Below are 11,601 nucleotides of genomic sequence, written 5' to 3'. Positions count from 1 at the left end.
ATGGCTCTTCATTTGAAAGGTGCACCCAAAAGCACATGCAGCCCTTTTCACTGGATAATCACCTAAAATACCGATCTGAGCTGCTAACTAAAACTTCTTTTCTATTCCCAGGAGCAAGAATGGAATTAGACCTGTTGATTCCTAGACTAATGCAGCCTTCGTTTTGGAAGATTGAGATTTGATTTTGGTCTTAGGAAAGGAATAGCAGAGTATTTCCTATCAGAGTCTCTGCTTCTTGGCAGTGCCTAGCAACGTTACCCCCACTCTCATTTTTCAAACATTTGAACTTATTTTTGTCTACATATACTTTAACATGACTGTGATAGCAATTCCCAAATCCAGCCAGCACAGGGGCCCGGGCTGTGCCCCACGCTGTGCCTCTGGGGGCACCAAGAGCTGCTGCAGGAGCTCTGGGCTGGGGGGGTGTCTGCCTTTTCCCAGCTCCTCCCTTGCTGCTCCGTCAGACGGGGGAGAATAACTCTGCGCTGACATACAAGTCATTCTTTCCTTTCCAAACATTTATCTCTGATTCATTGGGCCTTCAGGTCTGTTTAGGAGAAAGTAATTCAACCTCAGTATTTCAGCTGCAAAGAAATACACTGATGTGGGCAGCAGCGCGCTAGGCGGGAGAGCCAGTCCCACAAATCACTGCTTCCCATCACCCAAATCCTGCTCTACCCTGGATCTCAGCTGCTCTGCTTGAAACAAAATCCTCTGGACCTTTTTGCAAAGCCCCGAGCTATTTGTGCTCACACCTTTCCTGATTTTCACAATATCTATCTCAGATGTGCTGTAGACCTTCTTATGTGAGATTTGCAAGGTAAAAATTTAAATGCAGTAATGCACTTTATCCTCTTACAGTCTGTAAAGCTAAAAAAAACCCACCTCATTTTTCATTAGTTCCTCATTTAAAAGAAATAGTATCAATTAAATATCACTTTTAAGAGATTATAAGCTGTTATATACTTGAAAACATATTTATTCTCCAAGTTTTTCCCCCAGCTTTCCTGTAGCCCCTTTCAAGCACTGGAAGGTGCTCTAAGGTCTCCCTGGAGCCTTCTCTTCTCCAGGCTGAACAGCCCCAGCTCTCTCAGAAAAGACCATGCACCTAAATTCAAAGTGTATCTGGATTCTTTTGTAAAACTGGAACATGATTTCCTCTGAATAACAGACACAGAGCCCCAGGCACTTTATATGTTCAAAAATTAAACTTACAACTGGTATACATCTGGCAGTGATCCTGTACACTAAATCCATTTGGTTGGCCAGATGGCCTGAGACTTGCAGCTTTTTAATCTCACACACAAAGCACTTTAGGCTGGAAAAAAACAATAAATACAACATAATACAGTATCACAACAAAAAGCTTCTTTTAAAGGTGTTGGAGCCATAGGTATGGAAAAATATGGGCAAAGCAAGTATTGCTTTCAAAATTTGCTTCCTTAAATGTGCCATATTCTGTGACTGCATTCTCTTCTCCTCTGTTTTTTATACTTAACTGATCATCAGTGAGGAATAAGTGGTTCCTTAGGTACAAGGTTGGATGCTGGAAGCAGAGGATGGCATGATCTGCCATGAATTCTATCTGATGAGAAAGAGCAGGACTGTGAGATCTTAATATCTCTGTTACTCCTGCTCTCTTTGGGACAAGCATCCCACATTGTCTTTCTGCATTAAAAGCATAAAACTTTAAAAAGTGATTTTTTTTGTTGACAATATCTTCAAACAATCAAGGTCTGGGAAAAGACCCAACACTTCATTTTCTTTGCTCTGAATGTGTGTTTCTTTTCTCAACCACCTTTCTCTGTATGTTATTAGTGAGAACCCTTCCTCCCTGTGATTTCATCAGGAGTCACAGTCCTTTTCCTATATGCTACTGGTCAATTCCTGTGCTTATATTTGTTTGGTTTTTGTTTTGTTTGTTTTCTTTGGACTTTTGTTTGTTTGTTTTTATTTTTCTTTCTGGTGAGCCACATTCCATTAAAATAAATGTGAAAACTCCCACTGAATCCGTAGCTTTGTGGACAGCCAGATACTAAGTCACTGTGATATCACCATGATTTTCACCTCAGTCCTTTAGTGATTTCTGCAGCAAAAAGGCACAGATGTGTGGAGGAAGTAGAAATGCAGCCTCTTAGCATTGCACCCCTGCTCTTGCACTAGGGCTGCACTGCCAGCTCATCCCTTGCCACAACTATCTCTTTTCTGCCCTCTCTTTGGAAAGGGTAATGGAGAACCTTTGCATTAGGTTTCTGGTATTCACTGTGCAACTAATTTGCTCAGAATAGTGGGGTTTAGGGCAGATGACCTCACTCACTGGCTCATTTCATCTTTCCAGTGATGCCTTCTTTGCTGGCAGCTTCAAAGGCATCTTAGTGGATAAACTGTTTGACCTACTAAAAGAATTACAAAGAGAATCCCCTTTGCAATTAATTCTTGTGCTCCAAATTCATACTCAGATTTGTTTCTGAGCAGCTTTCATTTCTGTTAATCAGCTACGACAGTTTTAGTTCCCTTGAGTTGTTGCTTGGCTGCAGATCTCCTGTACTGTACTTTTCCTATTTGTTATAGGAAATGTTGCTGTTGAAGAGGCAGAGGCTGAACTCAATCGATACCTCCACCAGAGGACATTCTTTCAAATTCACTGAAATTAAAGAAAGCAGATTTATGCCACCCAAGGCTCCTCTCCCTAAATATTACAGAGATAGCACATATGTATCTTATTGCCTAAAGACCTAGTCCAAAGGCTGTTTCACAGTCTTAATTTCCATAAATACAACTAGCTTGGGGAAGAAAATTGCTCTATACTTTCATACCAAAGATACTCTAGCAAATTTTTGCTTCAGGGAGAGCAGACTAATACAATGAGAGATCTTCACAGCACACATGGAAAATACACGTTGTCATCACTGACAAGAAAGCAGAGGCTTGGAGAAGCTTCACCTGAGGCCATGACAGGAGTTGAAAGTGGAGCTGGGAGAAGAGGTTGGTGATCTACACCTGTCAGATCTCTGCTTATTGCTCAGAGCACTGGGCTGTGCTGCTGTTTTCAATGGGTGAAAAGAGAGATTTGTGTTTCAGAGTCAAGTTCTGCAGACTCGTTAAAAAAAGCAAAATGCACAAAACTACAGCAGTTTAACAACTACCTGGAGTGCTCACCTACGGCATCTCAGGCTTGTAGATGCAGGTTTGAGCATTTCCCCAGTACTCCCAGCATCCCCAGGCAGGTGTGTCACTTGCTGAAATACCTTCAGCTGGACCAATAGACACACAGCACATCTGGAAGCAGAAGATTTTAATTTGGATATCTAACTACTAATTGATGAGCCTAAGTTTAGCCAAACAAATTTGACAGTCCTGGCTTCTGCCTTTAATGCTCTTAGTATTCTGGAGAGTCTATTGATGATTTTGTGCCAATTCAATTTTGGCACATTAACGTGATTTGTCTGAAATCCAGCAGAAGAGCTTTCCTAGTAATTCACCTCTCAGACTCTGCAGTGCTGGTGGGAAGGTAATATGTGCCTACACAGGTTGCCCTCAATTCTAAACATTTCCAAAATATTTTACTGGTATTTAAAGCATTTTAACACATATACTTTCATTTAAACCTTTGTAATTCATTTTAATGCCAAGTAATTCATAGATCACTTCAAGGTAAAAAAAAAGTACTAAAAAAATCAAAATTGTCTTTAAGGAAAAGTTGTTCCATTTTGAAGTTAAAATCTTCCAGGTATGTATTTTAGATACATCAATATTTGTGCCTAAAAAAAGCACATTAGACTGTCAAAATCTACACTGGTACAGTAGCCTTGAACTCCTTGATGTTAGTCAGGCAACGTGTTGGGTTTTCTTCCAGAGCAATGATGGTGCACAAATGAGCAAGAGCCCAAGTACAGTCTATCAGTGTCATTTACAGAGTACGTGACAGCTCCTTCCAAAATAGTCTAACTTTCCACCCAATTTGCGAATTCAAATAAATATGACGACCTATTGCTTTTACATTTGTAAATTACACATGTCTGAGATGAAGGCTCATATTAGTTAACTTTATAGGAAAGGTTACTTACACCTTACTCAGAGCTGTAAAAAGAAGAAATAAGAAATACAGTGCTCCTCCTGCCTTGGAGCATTGGCTGAGGTAGGTTCAGAGGTTTTGTAAATATTGACAATTGGCAGTGATAAAGAGCACACACATTTAGCTGCTCTCTGGGTTTGATGTTTCCATTGTTAACAGTCCCAGTTTTTTTTTTGTTGAAGGGTATCAGATACTTCAGTTAGAAGAAACAGCCAGGGATGCTAAATAGCTTGAAATGGGTAACCACCATCACCTGAACTGCCAGCTCATTTGTATGAGTGTATGTGGGAATACATTGCAGCACAGAGACAGAGCTGTCCAGGGTCCATCCAAAACAGTGCCACCCAAGCTCATAAAGGCTAACCATAAAGGAAGAGGAAAATAAACATTTCTGCCTCTTTGCATTATTTCTTCCAATTATGGAGTTTACCATCTATCCCTCTTTATAGGTCTTGGATAGGGCCCCAGTGCCAGCTGATGGCTTTGGGTCCAACAGCATGACAACCAGCTGCCCGAATGGCAGGGCTCTGGCTCTGGCAGCCCAGCCCAGTGGAGAGGAGACCATCTGGCACTGCCACCACACTGGCTACTGGTCCTGCAAAGCTCCCCAGAAACCCTGTGCTGTGCTCCAGGGCTGGGCTGCCAGCAACCCTACCAAGCCAGGGTGGCACCTCCTCCCCCACGGAACTGCGTATCCCAAACTTATTTTGGGGTGACTGAAACCTCATTAAGGAACATAAAAATTAACCCTCAGAGACTCCAATGTGGTGTGAGAGTAATCTGGTAATGGAACATGAATACAAGTGTATGTTACAGAAATAGATGTCACATCTGAGAATAAATAGGTATCTTTTCCCTGATTTTATGCTATATAGAATGGTCAAGGAGACCTTTACAGGGTGAGTAAAGATAATGTCCCAGAAACAAAGAGCACATTTTTCTTGCTCTAGGTAAACATATTGATATGCAGAGACAGCTTTTCCAGTTCTGGCACTTTGCTTCAGTCTTTTCTTTCTCACCATGTGAACAAATGTTTGCTTGTTTCAAGTTCAGGACAGGCTTTCCAAGGCAAAATCCATCCAGATGGTCACCAGACAAAGGGAGGAGTCTCAGATTTCTCTAAACAGTTGATTAAACCAAAGAAATTGTTTTCTACAGTGTTCTTCACTGATGAGACTTTTTCTGCTATTGCTCACAACAGTGATGAAATAAGCTGCTTTTGTTGATTAAAGCTCTTGAATCCCATAGGCAGTTTTAATCCTATCAAAAGGTTCATCTTTTCAGCTGTTCTTTTTAAGTTCTTTAACTCCAGTTTCTGAGTTTTCTGACTATTTCAATCCCCATGGCTAAGTCCTTCACGCTATCTTTATGTAGTTCCTGGAAATGACACAAGCTCTTTATACAGTCCACATTTACTTCAAATTAATATCTGAGTTATTGTTATACATGCCCAAAAATTGCACTCTTCATGTGCTGCAATATCATACATATTTGATGAACACTTGTATATTATTCCTCGTTTTATTTCTTCAAAAACAAAGAATCCCCCAAACCTTCAACCCCAAAATCTCTTCTTATGACCCCTCTTTTTAAAACATTGCATTTCTTTTTAAGCCTAACATTTGTGCCTCCTGTTTCAGAAGCGATGGATGTTGGTGACACTCCATGTGCTGCAGGCTTGCTTGTCACAAAAACTATACACTGCTTTCATCCAGAAGCAAAACATAACAGGTGAGATCTACCATTTAGTGCATGAATGAAGTATTGATTCTTCTAGCAGAGTAAAATCTTCTGCTTTTATTAGCCCAAACATGTTGTTTAAGGCATGAGGGTCTTCATCACAACCCAGGCTTCCATATCCTAAATTGCTGTGCACAATCTCCTTTCTGAGGGAAATGTAAAACCAATACCAGGGTGTTGCAGAGTACTGTGTGGGCTGGGGGATTAATTTCATGACTGCTCAATGCTATGGGGAGGCTGTGGTGCACGTGCCAAGGAGTACAAGCTATAAGCACAGAGACCCAATAGTGGCAGAGCATCATGGATGGGACCAGTGGGGCAAAAGTTCCAAGAAGGTCAGGGCACAAATGTTTATATATAGCAAAAAGATGCTGAATGGGAAACCCTGTCCCTGGGAACATCTTGTGAGAAAGCAAGAGTGAGGCAGAACAGCAATGGGGCAGGTAGATCTACGAAGACGACAGATGTGATAGGACCAGGTGCTTGGGGCACAGAAACATGGGCAAGAAATGTCATTGGGATGTTCTCACATGTTTTGCTATGGACTATTACACAGGTCATAATATTTATGGGTAGTAAAGTGCCTTTGTCAGTGGTTTTCTTTTACCCTTTTCAGTAATTACCATCCATTTTATGTGAGAGGGATATTTTTAATGAGCTGTAGAAAAATCACATGGAGTTTGGTGTGATTCATACTGCTGTTGTAATTTCATGGGCTTCACTTCACTAGAGCCAACTTTTGTTGTGCTGAGACATGTCAGATGACTAAATAGATGTCATAGTCTACTTGGTCATCACACTTGGTGCTATACTCCACATATGGCTTGAAGTGCTTAGGGTTAAAGATGGCAAATGCCTGTCAGGGTGAGCTGGATCAGAACCCACCCACTCAGCAGGTCATGCAGGATCTGGTTATCATCAAGGCAACTAAAGAACTTGAAACACCCAGATTCAACTTCCTGCTCCCTCAGTGTGTATGGCCTTAGGACACATGAAAAGTCTTTCTGTTCCTCAATGAAATGGGGAAAAATATGCTTCCCCACCTCATGTATTCCTAAAGATAAATTTCTGAAAGCTGCTGAGGTGCTCAGATCCTATGGCAACAGAGGCAACATAAATACAATAGATTGATAGTCCTTCCATTAACTTTGGATGAGACCTTATAGGCATTGTGCATTTCTTGCAATGTTCAAAGTAAGCACTTATCATTGTTTCCATCTGTTCTTTCTCTGTCTGTGTCCTTTAAAAATTATGGCAAGGGCTGATGAGGTAGAAAGACTGTATGCCTCCCAAAATTAGCAAAGTGAAACAAAGCCTCTCCCAGGCTATGTCTGGAAAAAGAATTCTCAGAATGTATTCACAGACCCAATTGTGTCCTGGGCTGCATCAAAAGAAGTGTGGCCAGCAGGGCCAGGAAGGTGATTCTGTCCCTCTACTCTGCTCTGGTGAGACCCCACCTGGAGTGATGTGTACAGCTCTGGAGCCCTCAGCACAAGAAAGATATAGACCTGTTAAAGGGGGTCCATAGAAGGGTCACCAAGATGATCAGAGGGCTGGAGCACCTCTGCTGTGAAAACAGGCTGAGAGAGTTGGGGCTGTTCAGCCTAGAGAAGAGAAGGCTCCAAGGAGACCTTATAGTGCCTTCCAGTACTTGGAAGGGGCCTCCTTGATAAACAGCAAAGAAGAATAAAACCTGTGAGGTTGCTCTTCAGTTCATAGTGCTCTCCTGATTCAGAATATACAGAACACATTGGTGCCTACGGAAGCCTGGATTTCTGTCAAACGCTCGTGTGGGCAACTTCTGCTTCTGTTGAAGAGGGTCAGCTTTAGCTTCCCAAATGAAGCAGTTGACAACCAAGGTGTTAAAATTCTGTATTCACTACAAGAAAACACGGATAGAAGTGAGATGTCCATTTCATAATTTATTTCCATCTGTGTGTGAATAGGCTTGTGTGTCTGGAAATGTTATCAAGGTTAATTAGAAAAATTATCTCCTCAGAACAAAAAAAACAATCAGGTGAGTGTAACCTCTCTGCCTGAGACACGTTAATCTTTCCTAGCTCGGTTTCAAGTGCAACTGTGATCCATCAAAGTCATTCTCCTGTGCAGTCCTGCAGTCCCTTGAGGACATCAAAAGTTTAGCCAACTGTGGCAATACTTGCATCACACCTGCAGTGCTGATGACAACGGGTGTTGCAGCTTCTTCCTCCAGAGATGTGCAATAAATTAAACAAACAAACAAAAAAGCAAAGCATATCCATGCTGTTAAATACTGTTGTCCCTATTTAAAAGGATAGTTACATGCTCTTTCTCCCTGTGGCTTTTGAACACCTCCCTGGGGTTTAAAAGAATTTATGATCATTCTCTATTTTCTTTGTCATTTGACTGTTGTCACTTAATATTTGCATACATGCTTTTTAATTTTTATAATTTAATTTTTTTTAGTTGTTTTTTTTTTTTTCCTAATAAGATGCATGGCCATGCAACACAGTGAATAAGAGGTGCATTTCTGCAAGGGCCATTTTCAGAAGAAAAGGTAATATATTACTGATTCTGTACTTGCTTGGGTTGCAACCCACTAGTTTTTGATTGTTTTTTTAAGTGGATAGTCATTGACACCCATGCCTTGCTGTTTGTGCTGGTTGTTTATGCCATTGATTTTGAGACATGCATTCTCTCCTTCAGCATGGCTTTTTTGGGATCAAAAAGTCTCTGATTCACTGTTCATCTGTAATGCAAATAGAGTACCATCTGAAAAGGCTGGAAGAGAAGCCAAATATTTTTATTTTCAACTATAATTGTATTTTTTTCACATTTGCCTTTGGGAGGATTTTGCTGTGTCTCCAGCTCGCAGCCTTCCCTCTCATCATTCACACGACTCATCCCCTTGACTTCAGTTTCAGGAGAGCAAGATTTAGCCTGAGGTGTCTTCTCAAAGAAAAACAAACTATAAATCGTTCACTGGTTTGTTTTCACCTTTGCCTTTTTTGAGAGTAGCCCCATTCATTGGATTCAGACTTTTGCCTGATCCCTCTGCTGGGGCACTACACCCCACAGGTGGTGGAGGTGGAGGTTCCTAAGTGCCAGCCTGGGATCTAGCAGCAACAAAACTGACAGCACTGAGATTTGTTTTTACATTTTGCTCTGCTGTGTCACCATAAATAAAAAGGAAAATCACTGCTGCAGCTCTCTTGCTTTCTCCCTTTATCAGTCATTGTTCTTTTTGCTGGTGCCATACAAAACAAGCAGGAAAGGAAAGTTAAAATTACCACCTGGTGCATGGAAAGAAAATGCCATTTATCCCAGATTTCCCACTGAGAGTGCCAGGCTGCAACAGGGAGCAAAACCTTCTAATCCCACTGCTGTGATGTGCAAACGCATTAAGCTGTTGTCACCTCTCCCAGTTAAAGACCATGCATGTGAAGGCACCACCTTCACCTACTTATCCTGGTAGCTAGTCCCACACAAAGTGCTTCCCAACAGGTGTCTGAGGAGAGCACTGCAACCTGCCAGTACAGCTGGCTTCTCCAGAGTCCCAGTCTGAGCCACTCCCCGGGACACAGCCCTGTGGTATGTCTATGCAGGGAGCTGTGGGCTGCCTGCCCTTTCAGCACTTGCCCTCAGACCATGGAACTCACCCTCCCCACATCCCCACAGTCAGGAAGAACCACAGCCTTCAAATCCTGAATCCCATGTGGGGACAGTCATTCTCACAAAACCAGCCCTACAGCCCAAAGAATCCCATGGGATTTAGGGTAACACTGTTGATGTTCTTTCTTTGGCCATAAAGGAGGTGTAATTTTAGACCTGTTGTGTGAACAGAAATTGTTGGTTTCTGTCCCCAGCATAACCACTTCTACAATACACTGTAAAGCTGGTACTTTACAGATTAGATATTCCTGCTCTGTTATATGCAGCATGTGTACTTACAGACAGCAACTGTAGCAGAGCCTTCATCACTAGGACAGGATTTCACTTGACTTGAAATCTTACTCACATGCAAATCTGAGCATTTGGAGATGTTTATAAATTACCTAAGAAATACACTCCAGTGGACTAATATGTCAATAAACTTGAATACCTTTTTGAGAAAGGTGAATATTTCTTACTATTCAGATCAGTGGCCTGACACAATACACAGGCTGGAATTCACTGAAGGCAGAGAAGCATCACAAGTACATCACAGACTGCCACAGACACTCCAGCAGCAGCTCAGAAAGTTTTAAATCTCTGCTTTACCTTGCATGTAACACAGGTTGCCTATATATACAACACAGGTTGTATTTTTAAAACCCAATTTTGTTTCCAGTATAATTCACAATTAGAGACCCTCTTCACTGTTGCAAAGTGTTTATGTTGTTCCACACTGATTTGCAGTCTCCCTAATGAGCAGTTAACAAGACGTCAATTAATCATGCAAATGGGAAGAAATAGATATTCAGATGATTGCACTACCTAAGACTCTAAGATAACTTCACATGGTTAGCTGTCTCTAATTTTTTTGTTAATGATTTCCATGACTTTCTGCTTATGCTGTTAAAGATAAACAGATGTTCAAGACCTCTACTGCACCACCATGTTATTGGTCCTGAAGAGACACATTTCTGCCAAGACATAGTTCACATTAGATGCAAAGAAATATGCCAGTGGCTAATGGGTGCCATCCCTTCAGAAAGCCTGTGCTCTCCTGCATGCATGCTGGCCAGATGGTTGGCACAAGTCTGCAAATCCAGCTTTTCCCAAAAGAACAGTGCTTTCTGAGAATATACAAAGTTGATTTTGCAGTTCAATAGGGATAAACATAATTTTGTGGCTGTGCTAGACATTGCATCAGCAAATATGAGGCATCTGCCACTCCTAACCCCCAGTCAGAGTCCTGCTTGGGTAAGTCACAGAGTTAGTTTAAAAACATGTTTAAGATTTCAGGACAAAACTCTCAGATTCCCGATATACACATGGACAATACTGCTTGGCAGAAAGTGCAGCTAGGCACTTCCAAGTGGAGGACTTCAATTCAGGTCATCACCAGAAAAACCACAAGCCTGTTAAACCCCAGTGTTTTCTCGTCATTGGGCAAAGAGATTCAGGGCTTCCATATTAAACTATCCTGGAGAATTCATCAAGGACAACCAAATTATTTCCCTTGCACAATTGCTTTGAAGGATAAGTCTCAGTAATCATGTTGATTTAGAGGACTGGGAGAGCAGAGGGTATCGCTTTGGATGATCGAAACATTAACTCATAAGCAGAGCACCAGACAAGGGATGGTAGTGCTCTTACGTTTCTGCCTGGGACATCAGCTTGGCTACCTGGCTGCCTGGATCAGCCTGGTTGCCAGTGGAGGTGTGGGTATTTCAGGATGCTCTGGCTACCCAGCTGTATTTTTAGGTGAGGGGATCAGATCAACTGGGTGTAAACCTGGGGAGAGGCCACAGGCACCAGGATGACTGCAAGCTCCTGGGGGAGCTTCCTGGGGGAGATCTCTTCACCCCTCCAGATCACCTGTTGAAGGTGAATCTCCTCCTTCACGGACATAGTAACAAAAGTCCTATGCCAAAAGTGTCCCTGGGAAGGCACAGCATGCTGTGGCCACAGCAAGGCTCAGGAATGGGCTGGTGGCTGCACTCCTGCATAGCTCCTTCTGCAAAGCTGTGTCCTGCTGCACTGCCCCAGGGGTCTCTCCCATCCATTGGGAATTTCCCCTCAGTAATTTGATTTTGCTGTTCTGTGTTTTCCCAAGTATACACATTGCTTTTGCTTTTTTTTTTTCTTTTTTTTTTTTTTTT

The sequence above is a fragment of the Chaetura pelagica genome, unplaced genomic scaffold (assembly GCF_000747805.2).
Source record: "Chaetura pelagica isolate M959 unplaced genomic scaffold, ChaPel_1.0 scaffold386, whole genome shotgun sequence".
NCBI classification, from domain to species: domain Eukaryota; kingdom Metazoa; phylum Chordata; class Aves; order Apodiformes; family Apodidae; genus Chaetura; species Chaetura pelagica.
The sequence above is the reverse complement of the archived record's forward strand: the minus strand, read 5'-3'. Positions refer to the sequence as shown.